We start from the raw sequence: 16898 nt of genomic DNA, 5'->3' as shown, positions 1-16898 counted from the left end.
GTGAACTGTACCCGGGTTGCCGAAAGTATTCCGCGTTGAACTTCTTGGTGAAGTTGATGCATCTCAAAGTAATTAACAAGTGCAGCAATCATTACTTTGATGGTTTGCTGGAATTGTTAGTCGACGCTATGCCTGACGGAACAATTCTACCTAAGTCTAACTATGAGGCGAAGGCAAAGTTGCGGAGTATTGGATTGGGATATGAGTCCATCGATGCTTGCAAGCATGACTGTGCACTGTTTTGGAAGGAGAATGCGAATTTGGAATTCTGTCCGGTTTGTGGTGAGTGTCGCTGGCAAGATAATCGTGGGAACGGGAAGAAGGTGGCCCATAAGGTCATGCGGTACTTTCCGTTGACGTCGAGATTGAAAAGGTTGTACAGTTCCAGATATACTGCAAAGGATATGAGATGGCACTATTCTAAAAGGCCAAGGGAAGATGGTGTGATGAGGCACCCCGCTGACAGTAAGGCGTGGAAGCACCTTGATGAGTTGTACCCATCTTTCGCAGCCGAACCTCGAAATGTTAGGCTTGGGTTAGCTACAGATGGTTTCAATCCTTTTGGGAACATGAGCAACTCTTACAGCATGTGGCCTGTGATACTTGTCCCATACAACTTGCCGCCGTGGAAGTGCATGAAACCACAGTCATTAATGTTGTCTATTCTTATTCCAGGTCCTTCTTCACCTGGAAAAGATATCGATGTCTATATGAGACCTTTGGTTGACGAGTTGAAGGAGTTATGGATGAATGGTGTCGAGACAAGAGATGCATACAATAGTACCTTGTTCAATATGCGTGCAGCAATCTTGTGGACCATTAACGACTACCCAGCTTATGCTATGATGTCTGGGTGGAGCACAAAAGGGTACAAGGCGTGTCCCACATGCAATGAAGAAACTCCCTCTGTAGGGATTAGAAGTAAAATTGCATACATTGGCCATAGGAGATTTCTTGATATGGATCATGAATGGAGGAGCAAACGAGCACTATTCGACGGTAACAAGGAACTCAGGCCACCACCGAAACATTACTCCGGTGATGATGTGTTGAAGCAATTAGAGAATTTGCTGATTAGACATCCTGGGAAACACAAAGAATTTGGTGGTGTGAAACGCAAAAGGGCTCCGATTGAACTTAATTGGTCAAAGAAGAGCATATATTTCGAGCTTGATTATTGGAAGGAGTTATTGTTGAGGCATAATTTGGACGTAATGCACATTGAGAAGAATGTTTGCGACAGTGTCTTGGGAACTTTGTTGATCTTAGAGGGAAAATCTAAAGACACTGACAAGGCAAGACTTGATCTAGCAGACATGAAAATTAGGGAAAAACTCCACCTCCGCAAAGAGGGAAACAAGTGGAAGAAACCGCACGCCAGTTACACCCTCAGTGTCCCGGAGCGTCGAGTTTTCTGTGAATTTGTGAAGTCAGTTGAATTCCCGGACGGTTTTGCTGCAAACCTTTCGAAGAATGTCAATGTCAATGATAGCAAGATAACTGGGTTGAAATCACACGATTGCCACGTGTTGTTTCAGCAGTTGTTGCCCGCCGCAATTAGGTCGTTTTTGGTTCCGGAAGTTCGGAAGCCAATTATTGAGTTGTCCGGTTTTTTCAAAAAACTTTGTGCACGAACTTTGAATGTGAAAGACCTTGAGAAGATGGAGACAGACATTATCACCATTTTATGCAAGTTGGAAATGATATTTCCTCCAGCATTTTTCGACATTATGGTGCATTTGGTTTTGCACCTTCCGAAAGAGGCAATTCTTGGCGGTCCCGTGCACTTTAGGTGGATGTATCCCATTGAACGTTCGATGGGAGTTTATAAACAGTATGTAAGAAATCGTGCACGTCCAGAAGGTTCAATCGCAGAAGCTTACGTGGTGAACGAGGCTTTAACCTTTTGCTCAATGTACCTGCGGGGGGTTGAGACTCGATTCAATCGACCTGAGAGGAATGACGATCGCGTTGAATCCCAACCAAATCGGGAATATTCTATTTATAAGGCTGTTGGTCGTCCATTTGGTAAGAAATCAAGTATGCTCCTCAATCCGCAATTAAAGCAAAAGGCTGAGTGGTATATCTTGAACAATTATGCCGAAATTAAGGAGTACCTTAGGTGTGTTTTCTAGTATTTTTTCAAAATCATAGTTTGGTTTATATACCGAGTAAATGCCAAAATCATAGTTTTTTTTGTTCATTTGTAGTGAGCATATGGATGAATTAAGAAGACGGGGGGGATCGAATCTTGAAGTTCAACAAGAAACTGATTTTCCTCAGTGGTTCAAAGAAAGAGTATGTATATTAGTCAATTCTTTTCTGAAACCCCACTTAGTCAATCCAAAACTAACTTTCAATGTTAATGTTGATAGGTGAACGGTTTGCATGAGTCAACACCTACTGCTGTGAATAATGAATTGTATGCTCTCGCAAACAAATCAAGCGGCACCGTGTATTCATATCCAGGGATGATAGTGAATGGTGTGAAATTTGTGACTCGTGGTCGTGATATGAAGCTTAAAACACAAAATTGCGGTGTAATGGTGCCAAGTGAGGAAGGAGTGAACTACTATGGAGTTTTGGAAGAAGTAATTGAATTGTCCTACTTGATGGGTTACAGTGTTGTCCTATTCAAGTGTAGATGGTTCAATACAAGTAGAATTAAAGTGGAATCCAATTTTACGAGCGTATATGTGAAAGAAGAATGTTATAAAGATGATCCTTTCGTTCTCGCATCTCAAGCGAAGTTGGTGTATAATCTTCGAGATGTGAAAAATGGGGATGATTGGAGGCTCGTTAATGAATACATTCCGAGGAATGTATGGGATTTCTCAAATTCCGATGTTGATGATACTGAGACCACAAATGATATACCAATATTGCAAGAAGTTAATTCTTCTTCATTTCAGTTGTGGGTAGAACTTCCAATTTTTGATAATCTTCAGTATGATCGGGTTGATGTCAATGCCACTGAAGTGCACAACGTTGATGATTTGGTTGGCGAAGGTTCAGATGAATTTGTTGTCGATGATGAAGTTGAATTTGAAGACGACACGTTGGCCGAGTATGAAGACGATGAGGATGACGATAATGTTCTAGTTGATAGTGACAGTGATAGTGATGTTCGTAATGATGTTGTAATTAGTGATGATGAGGACAGTGATATGTAATTTAAACAAGTGTATGTAACTTTTTATTTAATTCAATGAAAACTTTATTTATTATCATTAATTAATGATAGTATCAGATATAGGTACACACGCACCTATTGGATGCTTTGGGGATAGTCAATGTATTCATGTACTGGTACTCATTTTTTCAATATATTTGATGAAATATGTTGAAAAAATGGGTAGTCGCACATGTCTGCTTACTATCTCCAAGGGATCTATTAGGTCAGAATAGGGTAGGTTGGGAAAGACAATGAGTAATAAAATGTTAATTCAATAACAAAAAACAATAGTGATGCACCTAGTGGATGCCTTGGGGATAGTCAATGTATTCATGTACTGGTACTCATTTTTTCAATATATTTGATGAAATATATTGAAAAAATGGGTAGTCGCACATGTCTGCTTACTATCTCCAAGGGATCTATTAGGTCGGAATAGGGTAGGTTGGGAAAGACAATAAGTAATAAAATGTTAATTCAATAACAAAAAACAATAGTGATGCACCTAGTGGATGCCTTGAGGATAGATAATGTATTCATGTACTGCTCCTCATTTTTTTTAAATGTTTGAGAAACATTTTAAAAAACTGAGGAGAAGTACATGACTCCTTACTATCTCCAAGGGATCCACTAGGTCGGAATAGGGCAGGTTTGGAAATACCATAATGAATAAATGTTAATTTTATAACAAAAAACAACAGACATACATAATTTAAATTAGTTAATTAATGAATATTTTAATGTAGAATGGTCGAAACAAGTAATGACACAGGGGGTGGCTCCAAGAGAGGCAGGGGAGCTTATTACGGTGCCAATATCGAGAAGGAGCTGGCCATAAAAAAAGTTAGTCATTTGAAAGTAGAGTTTGATAAAGAAACTGGAAAAGCTATTCAAAAGTACGGCAAGTGGTTCAACAATTCCATGGCTCGTTATTTGCATAGCACCGTACCCCCAACTACACTAGCTTGGGAACAAGTAAAACCAGCTGATATTGAAGTTATTCGAAAGAGACTATCTGTAAGCATTCTTTAAACCTTTAATAACTCATTATTAAATATTTTGTCTATCTTCATAATATTTTAACAAATTCCAATTTTAATTGTGATTTTAGGAAAAATTCATTTATCCAAAAGACAATCCAGTAATCAACGATGTCATGGTAAGACAAATGCAAAAACATCTGACTGATTGGCGCCACACGATGAAGAAACACTGGGTAGATGTTGGAGGAGAGGTGGACAATGAGAGAGCGAAGTCAAAACCTTTTGTGTCGATTACATCTTCTGATTGGGCAATTTTGTGTGATTTTTGGGCTTCTGATTCTCACCAGGTATGCCGTAGATTTTACATTAATTTTTAGTTATAAAATTACAATTTAGATTAATGAGTACTGTTTTCTTTTTGAAGCGTATATCGAAGAAAAATAAAGAAGCTCGAGCTAAAATGACCATACCAGGAGGACACGGTTCCAAATCCATCGTTGCCCATGTTTATGATCACGTAAATTATAATAATTTATATCCTTACATTTACGAAAATATTATAAATGTCACAATGTTTAAATAATTTGCTTTTTTAGATGTACCCATCTTCTGGCCAGCTCCCGAGCATGATCGACACATTCGAGCACCTGCACAAGAAGAAGGATAAGTGGATTAGTGATGCAGCGGCGACAAAACATGTAAGTTGCATAACCTTAACTAATTTATGATCATTTAACTTTAAAAAAGTTTAGTAAATAATAAATAAATATTAATTATTAATTGGTTGTTGTCAATTAGTAATTATTAATTAAATTTTTAACAATGAAATCTTTATAATCTATGTGCCAATATTTTTATGATTAATGATTGTGGACTAAGATAAAAAAAAGAATGTAACTAATGTTGTCCCCGTATCAGGGAGCTTGCGGGCTAAAGTAAATTTGGTCATGAAAATCCATATCTGAATGAAAAACATGCAAATGTAGTTGATGTATATGTTTGGAGACGTAAATTCCTCATTAATGGAATTAACTGCACCTACCGTATATGTCAATAATATCTTCATGATTTTCATTCAGATATGGATTTTCATGACCAAATTTACTTTAGCCCACTTGATCCCTGATACGGGAACAAAATTAATTACATTCTTTTTCAATCATTGGTCTGCAGTCATTAATGATAGGATGTTGGCAGATAGATAATAAAGTTATATTTTATATGTTGTTATATTAAAAATTTATAAGTTAGGTTTTCAAATAATGTTATATTGGAATTCGAAATACGTGCTTTTTATTGTGCAGAATGAGATGACCGAACGTCGAGCATCGCAGAGTACGGCCCCTACATCATCTGCTGCTTCTTGTGTCGGCGATAATGTCGACGGTCATTTCCCGCCTGATATGGATATTGTCACGGATGTCCTTGGACCCCGCTCGCGTTATAAGAAAGGGTTTGGGGGGTTGCCTAGGTTGAAGGCAATTGGCGCAAAGAGGGCAGCATCTTCGTCAACTTCTCAAATGTCCGGGCAATTGCCACCTAAAGTGGACACCATTTTGCAGCAAAATCAGGACATTATGCTAGAAAATCAGAACCTAAAGAAGCATACGACTAAACTTGAGAGTCGTCAACGGCGTCAAGATCTCCTGCTCAGTGCTTTGTTGAAGCAGGTTGGTCAATTGGCTCATGGTTTTACTGTTCACTTACCAGACCAGGATTCAGACGAGGACGATGATGCTGACGGGGGCGGGAATGATGAGGCGGCTAGTACTCATTTGTAGAACTTTTTTTCTATTTATTTAAAATTTAATTTATGAGACATTTATTTTACTAAATTACTTTTATATTTTCATGTTTGGTGGAGACAATAAATATTAATAGTTGTAATTTTTTATTTATTTATTTATAAAATTTTAATTTTAATTTTATTTCTAATTAAATAATATTACTAAAAAATTAAATAATTATTAATATATTAAAATTGAAAATTATTAATTAATATTAATATATTGAAAATAATATTAGTAATTTAATAAAAATTATTATTTTAAAAATACTTTTACCAGCGCAAAATTACGTCGGCAAAAAGTTTCAATCTTAACTTCACATATACACCTTTACCAGCGCAAAAATGCGCCACTAAAAAATTAAACTATTGCCGGCGCATTATTGCGCCGCTAAAAGTGTTTTCCACAATATCGTGACAGATTTTTTTACCGGCGCATCCATATTTTTACCGACGTATTTTTTCGTCGCCAAAAAAGGCCATTGCCGGCGCATTATATTTGCGTCGGAAAAAGTGAAATTAGCGACGGAGATACGACGCGATTCTTTGCCGGCGCAAAACCATACTTTTGCCGGTGCAAATTTGCGCCGGCAAAAGTCTCCTTTTTTGTAGTGTGTTTATTAGATCTTTTGATTCACTCGTTAATGTTTCTTAGTATAATGAGGCTGATGACTTTTGTTTTGGAGATTCAATATCATGAATGGCTGGGAATATGATTTACAATAATTGAATTCATACTTTCCTAACAGATCGAATATTAGTTTCCTTAAGGGTTAATTATGCTATTGAATAGTTATTGAGCTCAAATCTATAATTTGATTATAGATTAATTATTCGCTAGTAAATTAATGGTACTTAAGGATCAAGAGGTAAAACGATAATCTTGACCAACTCTAATTAAAAAACCAATAAATGGAGAATAGAACTACATTTATTGATTATATCAATGGACTACAAGATAAAACTCTGTAAATATAATTCTATAAATACTTAGAGTGCAATTCCATATTTATAATGGAGTAATCATGCAACTAATAAATAAGATTATTAGATTAAAAAGTTTAATTAATAATCTGTTTTATCGGAGTTTCGTATTATAGGTCCATGGTCCCCAGATCACCTCTATCCTACACTGTCAAGGGTAAGGATGTCAAAAGAAACATTTGTAGATAGAAGGACTTAATTGCAAATGAATTAATTTTCCAGGGAAAATAAATAAATATTAGCAATTAATTAATTATTTAATTATATTGTTTTTATTTTTAAAAACTTTATGTTAAAATAAATATTAATCATGTTTGAATTAATATAAAGAAAGAGATTAATAATTATGTTATTTATAATAAGATATTTATTTAAAATTTATCTTTTAGATAAAGTTAATTTTGAATTAATTGATATTTATTTTGGTGAAAATATATTGTCTCAAATGTTGATTAAATAAGCAAATGAAAAAATTAGGGAGAGCCCTAATAGTGTGGTGCGACACACTCCCTACACAATAAGTCTGGCACCACACATAGGGATATCTTAATCCCTTGGATTTGAATTTGGAATTTCAAAATTATTTGTTTAATCACTTATTTAATTATTCTTTTTAAATATGATTTAAATTAAATAATTTAATAAGTTATAACTAATCAGTTTTATTTTAATAAAATAAAAATTAAATAATTAAGTTAATCATATTTATAAAGTTGAAAGAGCGATTCTTTCAGGAAGAAGTTGTTTTAAGCGATTAAAAAGTTTAGACTGTCAGACTCTCTCTCAGAAAGAAAGCGATAGATTTTCCTAAACTTGAAAAACTATTAAATACATCTTCTCTCAATCAAACCTCTCTAGATCTCATGTGTTGAGCACATCTAGAGAGTTTTAAATCAACATTTTGTATCCTGCCTGCCCACACACGTCCTTGTGTGTTTGAAGATTGGTCTGGAAGATCAAGGTGAGAGTTTTTAGAATCTAGATTAGAAGATCATTGATTTATACAAAAAGACTCGTGGATTCTTAATAGGCTACAAGAGGCAATCTCTAATCTATTTGTATGCGATTTAATATATCTATATATGTATGACACTTGAGAACTCCAAAGTTAAGCATGCATGACCTGAAGTCTCATGATGGGTGACCTCCTGGGAAGTTTTCCCAAGAAGCGTGCGAGTGAGGACAAAGCACGCTAGAAAGACTCATTTTGGTTTGCAGAGTCAGTCGTCATTCCAAGTAGCAGCCATAGTGACATGGGGCGTTGCAGGTTACTAGTGCGGTTTATTAAGCATACGGGACACAAGTGATCTAGATTCAGATTACTAATGTGGATAAACATCTTAGTAAATGTGTTGTATAAAATAGAGATTATATATGACATGACCGATGATAATTTATTATCTCTATAAACTTATCATTTGACATAAAGATTTCATTCTTATCATAATTGATGATCATTTGTAAATCAGTCTAAATCCTGAGTATTCATGAACTCCTATTTGTGTTTATTGGATCTTTTGATTCAATCATTAAGGTTAGTTAGTATAATGAAGCTAATGACTTTTGTTTTGGAGATTCAATATCATGAATGGCTAGTGTTACACCCAGATTTTAAGAATGGGAATCTTGATCTCGAAATTCAGGCTCGTAAGGCGCTCGAAATAAGTACAGTCATCATGTGATCCACAAGTCAGAGGCAGTTTCGCTGTAAGTGACCAATTCTTGAGCTCGAGCATTATGTAGCCTCGAAGGTACTCCGAACTAATGAGTTAGGCTCGCAACTCATAGTAGCAATGGTTCAACACTTGTATAAACTTCTTGATTCATTTCCCACTCTCAGACAAGATGGTTCGAGCTCGAGAACTGTAAGCTCGAAGGGGATGGATTCGTTAATGGTTACTTATTGGGAGCATAGGCGAACCAAGATGACGAGTTCGTAATAGGAAAACGGTCTTGAAGGCACATGGATCTAGTGTCTAGGCTCGTCAACTGTGTATGAATGAATTTTTTGTTATAAATTCCCTATGTTTAAGGGATCTGATGTAATTTGTTATTAAATCTCATATTTTATGGGATATTACCGCATACATAGTAACTAATGCATTTAATGGAATTATTTTATTTGATTTATAGAATATCCTCCCAAAATATGTGGGAGCAATTCAGAAAACCCCTCTATAAATAAAATGGGATAATTCATTTGTAGAGGACCGAAATATTGAGATTTGGAGAGAAAACTTTGGACAATTGCTTCCTGAAAGCCTCCAGGGAATTCCAAAAGAATTAATAATATAGACTCGTGGACTAGGCAGATTTTAACTGCCAAACCACGTAAAAGATCTTGTCTACATTTTTCATTTCCTTTGGTTTCTTATTTTTGTTTAACTGCCAAATGATGTCAAGAGTTTGGTGCTTTCATTGAGAGCTATTAAACAAGACGTGAGCCTGTTTAGTTAGAGAGCCTCTCGAATCATGAATGGCCACTGCAAGAAACCCCAATATACCTGAGGAGGAAATTCCTCATGATGAGGATTATCCATGATGGCTTGGAAAGCAACCTATGGCAGATCCCCATCCCGAAGAAAGGAGTGACTCATCCAACTCTCAAGGACAACCTGCCCCCAGGCCCAATGAGGATATGTATTACAATCCTGAAAGTTATGTTCCAATTGTGGAACTTGAAAATCGCCAACTACACAAATAGTTGGCAGAAGCTACGAAACACAATGAAGAATTAGCTAGACTAGCTGCTGGCGCCCAGGCTCCTCCTCGAAGGTCTAGGGGATGTCCTCGTAAGAACACAACTACCAGAAGGGCAGAGCAGGCGCCGCCACTAGCATCCCAGCCTATTCGTCCAAGACCCCAGAGGAGTAACCGGGCTAAGGGTACCGCCAACCCGACTATAGAATGAACGGGGAATATTCGAGCCCCCTCAGTGGCTCAGACCTCAAATCCTGGTGCTGCGCAGAACGTCCCAGAGCCTGACCGGGAAAATTCAGGACCATCCACTACAACAATATTGAGTATATATTACATTAAAGTATAGCATATTTTTAAAAATGCTATTATTAATGGGGGATTAAAATTAACACGGCTGATGAATAGTGGGGATTAAAATTTTTGGCGCCATATGACTAAAATCCAGGCGGCAAAATGAATTTATGCCAAAATTCCCTTTCTCTCAGATTTTCTCAAGCCTTTCTCTAACTCACGAAGCCCTCTCTCAGCCTTTCTCTCAGCCTTTCTCTCACTCACGAAGCCCTCTCCGCCCTCTCCGCCCTCACGAAGACTCACCGCCCTCAACTCATCTCTGCCTCCGCCCTCACGAAGTCTCTCCGCCCTCACCGAAGTCTCTCCGCCCTCACCGAAGTCTCTGCCTCACGAAGCTTTCCATTTCTAAAGTGAGAGTAAAACTCATTATTTCAGGTGATCCATGTTTACCCTGTTTTTGTGGTGGATGTTCCACTAATCACCTTATCTCATTCTTCAAAAAAAAATTTTGCCCATCCCCAGATTGCACCTTTCGATATTGAGTTTTCAGTGACACACAAGGAACTTGACTTCTCTCATTTGCTGGTTAGTTCCTCCAGAATTAAACCTTTTGCTGCTATTCTTAACTAAAAATTTCATATAATGGAAGGAAGGTCTCAATTGTTGTTGAACTGTATTTCCGGGATCATTTAAGACGGCTACTTAGAGGTCAAGCCTCTCTATTTATGCTGTTATTATTTTTTAGTGTGTAATACGTATATACATACAAGTATATAATTTTTTTAAAATTCTTAAATTTCTTTAGAACTCTGTTTAGTTCTTAGTTCAGCAAGCTCTTGAATATTTTTAAGGGAAATACTACAGCAGCAGCCCCATTGCCAAGTAAACAAACTTTAAAGAAAACTGATATCATTTAAGGGAAAATAGTCAATATATATATATATAAACTTCTACATATCACACTGTATTGATTAAATCAAAGCATCATATTAGTCTTGTATTTCATTGTAAACAACATGAACAATGTGTTTGTTATTGTTTTCAAAAGTAAAATGAATCATAAAGACAGTCTCTATTGTTCTTTAGGATCATAATCATTTATGGGCAGCTATTGTAGAAAATTATCCATTGACACAACAAATTCAAAAACGAAACTATTAACAAATTGTAGAATCTTTATTAATAGACGAAAAGTCAAGTAGATTAATTTAAAACAATAGGAACTCACAAATTTTGACACCAAATCATAATAAAGAAAATTTCCTCACATTCTTTCTAAGAAAGAAAAGGCCATAAGACAAACAAAAGATTAATTTATATATGACTCCCTGAGAACTCATTAGAAAACTCCTCAAATAAGAGGGTATAACCATATAGCAAAAAATCAATCAGTACAACAATGCCATAAAAATTAAATTGTTATCAGCCCTAAAAAATCCTCTTATTTGAGTTGATAACAGCACCTTGACAAACCCAAATACACTTAATCTTGTTAGTTTTATGTGCTTATTTATTTGATTTGATAGCTCCTATAACCTTTTTTTATCTTCTTTTGTGTGAACGCTTGCTTGAGGCAATTTTCAGCCTAAAGTTGGACGTTATATGGATAAAAAGGCAACTCAAGTATATAATTTTTTTTAAATTCTTAAATTTCTTTAGAACTCTGTTTAGTTCTTAGTTCAGCAAGCTCTTGAATATTTTTTTGCCGATGATATCAGCTTTGATGCTTTAAGGGAAGAATAAATGATAACCTTGTGGAGATGAACAAATTATATGAGAGAAATCTATGAGATACATAGACTAGTGCATGGAAGTTTATGACAATAGAGTTGAACCATTTTGAAATGCCTGAAAGTTCAAGTGTTTACAATTTCAAGCCCCTAGTTATTCATCGAGTAGTATTGAATCTGTAAGTATATTTGGTTTAAACTGAAATTACTCAACTCAATACACCAAACAAATTCAATAGCTTCTTTTTCTTTTTCTTTTTTAATAATGAAACAGTGCCATCAAATTGTTTGGGAAAAAGAAAATCGATTAAGTTTCTTAGTCATTAATGCAAAATACCTAAGCTAGTTGTTTGAATATTGTATGGTAATATACTTTATAATTTATAAAGGCTATTATTACATATATATAAATATACATTTTATGCTTGTTGTTTAATTTTAGTGTTCTTAACATACGATTGATACAGGGCAATTTAGTACATGCCGGAGAAAGAGTTATTTGTTCAGCCGAAGGAGATTTTCAATAATACAATTACCAGAGCAAACTAAGTACGACGGTAATAAACTGATCCAAATAACCCAAAACTCTATTAAAATTTTAGTATTTTTTTTTGAAAAAATACATGCACTGAATCATAGACCAAGATGCATTTGTGGTAAGAACAAAAAACTTGCACTAGCATGAGTCAGTCACACACAAGCTAGCTAAAGTAGTGGGAAAGAAGAAATTACAAGAATCCATACTTTTACTACACTACAAGATCAGCAACATTCCTTTATCCATGAGCAAGATAGATATTTCTAGTTGTTGATTTCTCTAAATGGGGATCTTATGTCAGAATTTGCTTCAAGTTTCTTCACTGCAATGGGACTATTCACATTCTCACTCAGATAGCTAGAGTGTTCATCCTCAGTAGAGGGCATTGTTGTCTGTAACAGATCCATTAGTTGTTTGTCTGAACTGGAGATCTCACTAATCTTGTCACTCAACCCCTCAACCAATCCCAACAAGTTTTCTCTTTCTGATGATAACTTAGTGACATCTTCAAGTAAGTTTCTTCTCTCACTCTTGAGCTCTTCAATCAAAGCATCTGACTCTTTCAGCTTTGTCTAGAATTGAAACCCCATATTCTTCATTTCCAACTCTTTTGCCTCCAATTCTGCTTCAACTTCAACTGCTTGCCTCTTCAAAACACACATGGAGTTTTGCTGCAGTTCCAGTTTCTGCTTTACATTATGGATGTCATCCTCAAGTTCAGCAATCATAAGCTTCTTCTCTTCAATTTCTAGTGCAGCCATAATCTGGGCAGAGAAAGAAATTAACGAGTTATTAAATTTATCTTCAAATGATCCCACAAGCTGCATCAACTCATTTATTCTCTGGTTCTTCTGTTCCATAAGCTCTTTTTCATGCTCAACTGTTCTTTCTGCTACAATTCTTGAGAGCAAAACTTCCTCAAGTTCTCTTCTCAATGATTCTTGCTCCAGCCATTCAACTTCTTTCTGGAGCTGCTCTAGGATCTTATCCTTCTCTCTTATCGTTTGGAGAAAGCTTGCTTTCTCTAACTCCAAGGACATGGCTGTTTTCATCTCAGCTGAGTTAGCAGCAGCTTCTCTTGTTTTGAGATTCTGCTCTAGTAACTCCACCTGGTGCCACTACAATAAAAAAGTATTTTAGCTACTAAAAAATTGGTAGTCATTAACATATTTTTGGTAGCTAATAGACTTTTAGCTACCAAAAATTTTTAGTAGCTAGTTCGTAGCTAATACCCCGTCGCTAAAAGTTTATAGGTACCAAAATATTTGGTAGCAAATGTTCTTTATTTGCTACTAAATATTTAGTAGTAAAAGATATTGTATTTAGTAGCAAAATGATTTACTTCTATATCCACTATGTTTTTTTTGCTACCATAATTTGGTAGCAAATTACATAATTTTATTAATAAAATAAATTAAATGTTGTTTTACTAATAAAATTTGGTGGCAAAATATTTCAAAATTGGTAGCTAATAAATTATTTTCTACTAGCAAATGAAAAAATATTATTATTTGGTAATTTGTATTTTTTTTTTGGTTGGATTTTTTAAACTAATAAATTATAATTGCTCAATTATTTTAATATAAAAATAAAAATCCACGTAAAATATTAAAACTAATAAGAAATTACAAATGTATTTAAGTGCTCATTTTCTCCTAAAATTTGTTTTCCTTCGTGGGTTTTCTAGTTCATTACATTTCATTTTGTTATTCTTGTTGCTTCTTACATGGGTTAGCAAGAAATTCAAGAAGAGTCATCATGAGGGTCCGAAGGAGAGGCTTAATAACACAAAGTATTTGTGTTATAAACCAGCTTTAATGGCTTGTCTGGGTCTTTATGCGTTTAATCTAGTGTTGTGCTTATTGAAAGTTTGGTGGATTTTCTACATATTCATTTCTTGCTATTGCCTTATAGTAGACTTTGTTCTATACAAAAAACAAGTCTCCATATCTGCTCAGTCCTTTGTTTCTGTTGTTGTGTCTGTTATCTCTGGTCTGTTTTTCATATATGTGGGATTTGTGTCTGTTATCTCTGGTCTGTTTTTCATATCTCTGCTGTTGTAACTCCTTTTTCTAAAGCTTCTTGAGCCTTGATATTTGCTGTAGAGTCTCCATGGATCTGTTCTAACTCCACCTTGAGCTCTTTTATAGTTGCATCTCTACTTGCTAACACAGACCTACAGTTGCTCAAATCATTTGTAACTTTTTCCAGTTGAGAGTTCCATACACCTTCTTTAGCCTTGAGATTTACAGAAAAGTCTTCACGTACTTGCTCCAACTCCATCCTGAGCTCCTTCAACATTGTATCTTTACTTTCCAACTGAGACCCACAATTTTCCAATTCCTGTGTCAATGTTTCAAGCTGGGACTTCAATTCAGCTTCTCTAGCCTTCAGATTTTCAGTAGATTCTTTGTGCATCAGCTCTGAACATTTGAGTTTGTTTCGCAACTTTGCCACAGAAGGTGAACCTGAAGCCTTTTGGATTAGAGCTTCCTGAAATTCTTTTAGTGAAACCTGTACCTCCTGCATTTCTTGCTCCATTTGTCTTTTCTGATATTCCATCTCTTTACGAAGTATCTCCTTTTTTTCAAGTGCATGTCTTAGAGATGCAATTTCTTCGTTCCTCTTCTCAGTGAAACAGATTTGACAATGTTTTCAATGATTACCAGGATGCAAAATCCCAACTAAAATTTTAGTATTATTATATAATAAATCAAACTCAGCTAATCATATGATTTAAGTTTATATATTTTGCTTATGGAATATTTTTAATTTATATAAGCTCCTCACATTCACAGTCTGTGCATATATGTTAGCATGCAAAGTTATGACTTACATGGTTGAACATAATTGTGACATGACTTTTTGATTTATTGGGTTCTCTACACAAGTTTCTAAATTTCTTTAACTCTTTCAGAAATTCAGAATTGGAGGGAACTTTATTTGCAGCAGTTTGCAAGAGGTATGTTTTCTTTTATTTTTGTTAAAATACTTTGCAAATGTTAGAGGAGTTTGAATATCTTAGATATTCATCCATAGTGAAGTAGGTTCTGAGATTATTATTATTGTGTGCTGCGGTGATAACGGAAGGTTGAGAACTTGTGTGTATTAGTGAAGTAGGTTCTGAGAAATTTGTGTGCTGCGGCGAGATAAGGAAGAAAACTTGTGTGTTGATTGAATATTTTGAATTGATAATGATTGATGGTTGGTTAATAAATATGGCTGGAATGTTTTCTGTTAGTTATTTGATGTATATCTAATAAACTTCAAAAACCATAGAAATTTGAAAGTAGAATCGAAACCCATGTGGGGAAAATCGAAACCATAGAAATTTAGTCATCAATCAACTAAATACAAAGTGAACTTGAAAAATCTTAAGGTGAACTAAAACCATAATCCATAACTGCTTAAAACAACTCCTTTTATACTTTGCATCTTTGTTATTACAATAATAAAATACATTTAATCACATTGTAGAAAAATCAGCAAAAATAAAAATCAAATAATCACATTTAAATATGATATAGGAAAACATGGCTACCTTTACTTATCAAAACAAAAAAGGAACACAAGAGTCTTATCCTCCATCCCTTAGCTCAAGAGTCTCGTACACTCATAGTTAAACAAAATCAGAAACATACCAAGTTGGGAGAACTAAAAATTGGTGACTGCTTGAACCAGAAAATTGAAAGACTAATAAGGAAAGCAGCCAAAAAGATCCTAACAGAAAAGTTGTAAAATGTAAAATTAAATAATAACAAAACAAACTTAAATGACCATAAAAAACACATACATATTAAGTAATTAACTTTATGATTTTTTAAATTTATTATTTATTGTATGTTGACTTAAGAGATAGATTTATTATAAAATTCAGAACTAAATAATGGGTTTATATGAATAATAAATTAGAAAAGTTCCTTCATTTTTCTTTCCTATCCATAGATCGATGAACCAAAAAACAAACAACACCCCTTTAACTTTTTTCTTCCACTTTTTCGGCTACCAATCAAACAACTTTTTATTATTCTGCCTCTGTTTTTTTTTCTTTCCTCTTGTGTTTTCTGAATACAAAACATACATAGTCATAGTGTATCTTTATAAAATATAAGACACGTGAATAACACTAATGCCAAAATGTCCTCTAGAAACTACCAAAAGTGCATGCAGGGCTGGATAGCTCAGTGGTTTTCTATATCGAATTAGCATATATGATCTAAAATCTGAATGGCGTTATATTTAAAGAAGAAAAGAACAGTGTATTATTGTTATTATTATAACAAAAGTAAGCAACAGATAAGAATTGCAATGAGTGCTTTTTTATTAGGTTCAATCAATGATAAGAATATGCATGACTACAATTACAGTTGACACTTTCGGGGCTTTTGAACTTCTCACCTGGTTGTTTTGTAAATGTATCCCATATACTAACTCCTTTATTTCCCTCATCAGAAGCTCCCTCAAACTACCATATTGAAATAGATATCAAATTCTTGAACTGACAATAATCTTTATATATATATATAAATATATATAATATTTCTTTGAGATGAGGATTGGAAATGCCAGAATTATCTCAAGTTTAGCAATAAGACTAAATAAACAGCTTAAATTCATTTCTGAACTCAAAATCAAGTAATTTTAAAAATCAAATCATATAGTATATTTTGGTTGATACAATTTTGTATTTACCATTACATAGACTTATCAA

The 16898-nt window shown here is 34.7% G+C and overlaps 1 pseudogene; it reads right to left on the bottom strand.

Moving 5' to 3' along the window:
- Positions 1–12287: 12287 nt before the first annotated feature.
- On the bottom strand, positions 12288–15035 carry LOC133831800 (uncharacterized protein At4g38062-like; annotated as a pseudogene).
- Positions 15036–16898: the final 1863 nt, after the last annotated feature.

The sequence above is a fragment of the Humulus lupulus genome, chromosome 4, assembly GCF_963169125.1.
Source record: "Humulus lupulus chromosome 4, drHumLupu1.1, whole genome shotgun sequence".
NCBI classification, from domain to species: domain Eukaryota; kingdom Viridiplantae; phylum Streptophyta; class Magnoliopsida; order Rosales; family Cannabaceae; genus Humulus; species Humulus lupulus.
The sequence above is the reverse complement of the archived record's forward strand: the minus strand, read 5'-3'. Positions and strand labels throughout refer to the sequence as shown.